The sequence below is a fragment of the Loxodonta africana genome, chromosome 3 (assembly GCF_030014295.1).
Source record: "Loxodonta africana isolate mLoxAfr1 chromosome 3, mLoxAfr1.hap2, whole genome shotgun sequence".
NCBI lineage: Eukaryota > Metazoa > Chordata > Mammalia > Proboscidea > Elephantidae > Loxodonta > Loxodonta africana.
The window spans coordinates 160,017,702-160,023,701 of record NC_087344.1 but is presented as its reverse complement, the minus strand read 5'-3'; the positions used below and the strand labels follow the sequence as shown (position 1 = coordinate 160,023,701).

The following is a 6,000-nucleotide window of genomic DNA, read 5'->3' as shown; positions in this document are numbered from 1 at the left end:
GGGATCAGTCCGTAGGCCATGTATGAATGAATGTATCTGTGTGTGTTAGGGCACCAAGAGAGGGTCAGTCCCCGGGCCATGTATGTGTATGAGTGTGAGGGTGCATGCACATCTATGTGTGAAAGTGCGTATGTGTGTGAGCTTCAGGGTGCAGTGTGTTAGGGTGCTGAGTTGGGGGGGTGAATCCCTGGGCCATGTGTTAGTACGAGTGTGTTTGTGTGTGCGTGTGTCCCAGAAAAGGGTCATCACTTGAGTGTGTATGTGTGTGTGTGGTGGTGGGTGGGAGGGTCAGTCTCTGGGTCTTGTGTGTATGTGACTGTGACTCTGCGCGCATCTGTGTGTGCGCGCGCGTCCAGAGAGTGTCGGTGCAGGGGGAGACGCAGGCGGGGCCCCACCCTCCGCTGCAGGTGGGCCGGACCCGCGGCTGGGGCGGCAGCGCTCGCTGCTCTTGGCTCGCGGCCGCGCCGGGCTTCAGGGCTGGGCTCGAGCTGCGGGGCGGCGCCGGGACAGGAAGCGGAAAGCAGCAGTGCAGCAGCGGCGGCGGGGCTCTGCCTCTACCGGAGCCCAACGCAGGCCGCAGAGCCCGGGCTGCTGTGAGCCGAGACCTCGGGCCGCGGAGCCCGCACCGCCGGCGCAGAGGTGAGTCCCGAGAGAGGCCGGGTGCAGCGGCCCCGAGCGGCGGACGCCGGGTGCAGACCTCCCGCAGGGAGACGCCCCCACCTGGAGCTCGCGTACCCCTGCGCCCTCCTCCCGCACCGCCCGGACTCAGATCCCGGGTTCACCGCCCTCACACCGCTGGCCGGGAGCCCCCTCCCCTCCTGAGGTCCGCACCCCGTCTCGCGCTTCCCTGGACCCCACTCCTTTTCCACCTCGGCATGGTGCGCCCCTCCTGCTCCTTGCTTGCGCTTTCGGCCGCACCCCACTTCCTCGGGCCCCAGGATTCCTTTCCAACGCCTGGATTTGGGGTGCGCCCCTCGGGCGTGTGCATTCTGGGGCTCCGGTCGTGCGGCTGGCCGGCCGGCAGGGAGTGGCCGAGCGTTCCTGGAGGGGCCCGGAGCGCCTTTATCTGCCGCTGCGGGGCGGGGGCCGGGCTGCCCCTGTGCTCGGCCGGAGCACCGTTGTCCCCACCTCGCTGCGGGGCTCGACCCGGGTTAACCGCCAGCGCCCGGGGGCTGCGTGGCCCTTCGCCAGAAACCGAGACAGAGCTGGCCTGTGTTCCCACTTCGTTTTCCAAATTGAGCCGGCTCTGAAGGCCGGGGGGTGCGTCGGGTTGCGCATGGGAGAGCGCAACAGGCAGGTAGGAGTTTACTTTCAAAAACGCCGTGGCGGAGCAGAAAGCGTCCGGCAAGCCTGCCCCGAAATGTCCCTGTTTGAGGAAACCTCTCCACGCCAGGCAGCTTTAACCACGGGTGGGACCTGATTTCCTCCTGCAGTCTTTGAACTGCCCCCCAAGCAGTGCGCCCAGAGAAGTGTGAAGCTTTATAAAAATTTAAACGCGTCGGTGGTGGAGGCTGGAGTGGGGCGGAGCCGCGCGGCCTGGCGGCTCGGTGAGGAGCTGGTGAGACTCGGAGCTGGGAAGTCTTGTTTCTCACTTTTCACATCGCCAAACCTGAGTTATAAAACCCACGCCGCAAGCGTGTTGTGAGCTCGTTTAGCTGCTTGTTAACAGGCGTTTTGTTGCCGTTTGTTGTTAGTTGCTGTCCAGCCGATTCCGATTCCGATTCCTGGCGACCCCGTGTGGGTTTTCAAGGCTGTGACCTTTGGGAAGCAGATCCTTAAACCGCACTATTATGATGGTCTTGAGGATGGCATGTGCATTTTGTTAAAACCCTGGTCGGGGCTGTGGTTGGAAAGGCATGTATTTTTAGACACTTATTCCAAAAGCTAGCAAGCTGTAAAGAAATCGGGCATTTTCGCTGACATGTTTATAAATTTTACAGGGTTACTGAAAAAATATTGTAACTTGTGTCACCAATCAACAATGCTAATTAGTATTCTCCTTTCAGTGGGTGGGTTGTTTGATTATAGGGCTCCTGGGCTGTTTAAGTGAGATGGCAGAAACTGTCTGAATGAGGGAGACCTCGTTAGCCGTTTTATGTAACCACTAATTAGAGTTTTTAGAGTTGAATTAAATCAATGTCATATAGTTGGGGGCTTTGATTTGTGGGAGGAAACTGTTTTATTCTACAGTTCAAAGAAATAACACACTTTACCAATCCGTGAACATCTAGCATTCCATAATATGTCTTTCCATAATTAGTGAAAACACCTAGTGTGAAATTTTCACTGTGAGCTGATAACAGTGTTGGCAGTGTGACTGGTTGCGACTTAATTTGTAAGTAAAATGGGACAAGAATTTTTGAGAATGGCATATTTTTAAGGACTGCTTGCTTGCCAGGCAGTGCATTTTTATTGTCTCACATGTTTGAGCAATAGGATGGAAGCCATAAAGGAAATTTAAAGTTTTCTTACCAAGCAGCAATTCCATGTCACCCTTGTCTATTGAAGAATAAACAAGTGTTAAGTAAAGAAGGTGTCCACCCTGCCCCTTCTTCTTCCCCCCAACACACACAAACACTGTTTGCTGCACTAAATCTCAACAGCTGTTTGGGTTGAGCCTTTTTCACATTGTGTTTCAATCCACTGTCTTCACACTTGGGCTCTGAGCTCCTTAGGAGCTAGCACCATTTCAGGTTCATTTCTTTTCTCCGTAGACTGCACAATGCTTAGAACACCAAGCCTGTGAGCAGGATTTGAAATTGTGGAATTCTTTGGAGGTTATGTATGGCTAGGAACAATTATGATTGTTGCCTACCCCTATGCAAATAAACAATTCTGGTAATTGCTGCATTGCTATAAATTTTCCGTACTCAAGAGCCCACAGGTTCTGGAGGTAAACTATCAGAGTTCAAGGCCTAGCTCCCGCACATACGAGGTGCGTGACCTTGGTTTCCCTAACTGTAACATGAGAATAATATTTTACCTCTGTAAACAGCTTTTTTTAAACAGCTTACTGGGAACCCTGGTGGCTCAGTAGTTAAGAACTCGGCTGCTAGCCAAAAGGTCAGCAGTTTGAATCCACCATCCGCTCCTTGGAAATCCTATGAGGCAGTTCTACTCTGTCCTACATGTTCACTATGAGTGGGAATGTACTCAGTGGCGGCAGGTTTAATGGCTTATTCTAAGAATTAAGTGGAATATTACATACAAATGACTTAAACTAGTGCCTAACACATAGAAAGCACTCGATAACTGTAAACTGTCCGACTGTTAACAGCCATCATCTCTGTAAAGTGAACTAGCTATGGTTAGGGGGACTAAGCTGTGCGTAAAGTGTGATTTGGGCATTTTCTGTAAGGTGGACTAGGCAGGGTTTAGTGGACTTGGGGCTGGACCATGTTTTCAGCAGCTCTCTTGCTATCCCTGAAGCCTGATGAAAAGGTCCGCCCACACTCATTGTGCTGCTTCAGTCTCCATCAGTATCCTTCTTACTCTCACTTATTAGATGGAGCGGTCATTGGACCCAGCACCATGGGATTTACAGAGGAGGTAGTCCTCATGAAATCTATTTTTTCTGAAGCTTAGAAATCTAGCAGGGGAGAAAGGGGTCACTTGGAAACAAATATACATCATAAAACTGCAGACACCTTAACCATTACACAGCTCTTCAGAAATCCACACCCAGCTGCTGGAGGTGCTCCCGAAGTAATTAATGACTTGAGCCAGGAGCAGTTATTCTGGGAAGGTGTGTTGAAATCATGGGCAAGACAGGTAAAGTGAGGTTGCCATTTTCTTTCTTTGCAGATAGTGACCCAGGATCATTCATTGGTAAGAGCTCTGTTGTAATGAAAGAATCATTGGGTTTGTCACAAATGCCACCAGACCTGCTGATCCCCACACTGGTGACTCGGATGAGTGTTTTATGGTTTATAGGCCACCAAACCAAAACCAAACCCAGTGCCGTTGAGTCGATTCCGACTCATAGCGACCCTATAGGACAGTAGAACTGCCTCATAGAGTTTCCAAGGAGCGCCTGGCAGTTTCGAACTGCCGACCCGTTGGTTGGCAGTCGTAGCACTTAACCACTATACCACCAGGGTTTCCTTACAGGCCACAGGTTCGACAGAATGTTTTGGAGATCTTACCTCACTTCTCTGTACCCTGCCTTCCAACTCTATTGTCCTCCAAATAAACCCACTAAAACACAGTTTTCTCCGATCTCTCTGACATTCACTTATAAACTAGGAACAGTAAAAAAAAAAAAAAAAAAGGCCTGCAAGGAACAGAATGGAATCACTAAGTAACTTAACCTCAGTCAATGGTAATTAGTTAAAGGTAGCCTTGAAAATTAACCGGCATAGGCCAAAAAATACTTCTGTTCAGTTAAGATGGTGCATATGTTACTTGTGATACAAAGGTTTTCTTCCTGACTAAAGAAATTTTACTTTGCAGAATGATAATAATGGCTAACAGTTTTGAGTGCTGATTTTGTGTGCCAGGCATCTAAGTGATTTTAAAAAATTATCTTGTTAAATACTCACCACAACCTTGTATGGTAGGTAAAATACATTATTGTTGTTACAGTTAAGGAAACTGAGTCACAGAGAGGTTAGGTAACTTGCTCTTATCACAGCTGATAAGTACCTGAGCCAGTATTTGAACTGTAATAGAAAGGCCTGTTGAGCTACTTCTGAGAAATCAGCCAATGAAAACCTTGTGGAGCGCAACGGTTCCATCCCCTTGGGTTGCCATGAGTCGGGTGGGGGCAGGAGGTGACTTGAAAGTAGCTAAAACAAGTCTTAATTCCAGAACCTGTATTCTCTAGGAGAAAAGTTGATTTCTAAACAAAATTATTTAAACTGTCATTTTCCCCTTGAGTACCATATAATTAAAAATGGGTACCTTGAGAAAAAGGTTAGCTTCAAAATGCAATAAACTTTTTAATATTCTACCTGTGATAAAAATCTAGAGTTCAAAGTAATGTACACAGTACAGATCATATGTAAAAACAGTTGTACCAGAACCTTTCCTTGGGAAAATATCGGCTGGAGAGGGAGCTGAACGACTTCTTAAATTTAGCGTGTCCTGCACGCTTTGCAAGGTAACTTTCCTCCCTCTGAACTAAAAAACTTAAATAGCTCTAGGCAGAGCTGCTGATGTTTTTTATAATTTCCTTTTGGTGAAGGGTAGCTCATGTTTACCACTATCATTACCGTAACATATTATTTCCCTCATATGATTTTTCTGAAGACTGTTTTTCTTTTGAGTAAAAGTTGGTCATATTTTATATGAGCAAACATGACTTTAGGGGCAGATTCTATTTGAGGCCACTGATGTTCACTTTGCTTTCAATAAAGGGCGGTGAAGGAGGTTCTTTCTGACATTTTGCCTGGGAATTCCAGGATTTAAGATGCTGTCACTCAGATGGAAGTGTACTGTGCACCTGTGTCCACAGTGGTCTTGCTCGCCTGAGATGTGGTTTGACAAGCTCCAGGCTGCCCCCCAGGCAGTGTCTGTAGGTCTGCAGGGGTGGGTGACAGCAGAGGGAGGAGGAGGCAGCTGGTCAGGGTGTCCTTGGGCGGTGGCTGGGAGAGGCTGCTGCAGGTTTTTACTTAGCGAATCTGTAATATAAACTCGAACCACTGAATGAGGCTGCCATGCAAACCATGAGTGCAGTTTCACTCTTCGTACTTCTGACGTCCCTGCTGAATCAATCTACTCTCTCTGTATCTTTTCCCTCACCTATAAAATTAAGGAATTGAAGTAGATAATAATCTCTAACCTTTCTTCCATGGTGAATCTAGGGCCTCCATGTGCTGAGGGCTGCCACAAAACCTTTCACTTATTCAACAGTCATTTACTGAGTCCCTTTTATGTTCTGGAAGCCCTGGTGGTGCAGTGGTTAAGAGCTCAGCTGCTAACCAAAAGGTCGGCAGTTCGAACCCACCAGCTGTTCCTTGGAAACCCTATGGGGCAGTTCTACCCAGTCCTGTAGGGTCA

At 48.7% G+C, this 6,000-nt stretch overlaps 1 protein-coding gene across 1 annotated transcript in view; it reads left to right on the top strand.

The window, feature by feature from the left end:
• Positions 1–526: 526 nt before the first annotated feature.
• VANGL1 (VANGL planar cell polarity protein 1) overlaps positions 527–6,000 on the top strand; it is a 72,944-nt gene continuing 67,470 nt past the window's right edge. The window contains exon 1 of the mRNA XM_064282380.1: positions 527–639. The gene's annotated coding sequence lies outside the window, so the exon portion shown is untranslated. The remainder of the gene's footprint in view (positions 640–6,000) is intronic.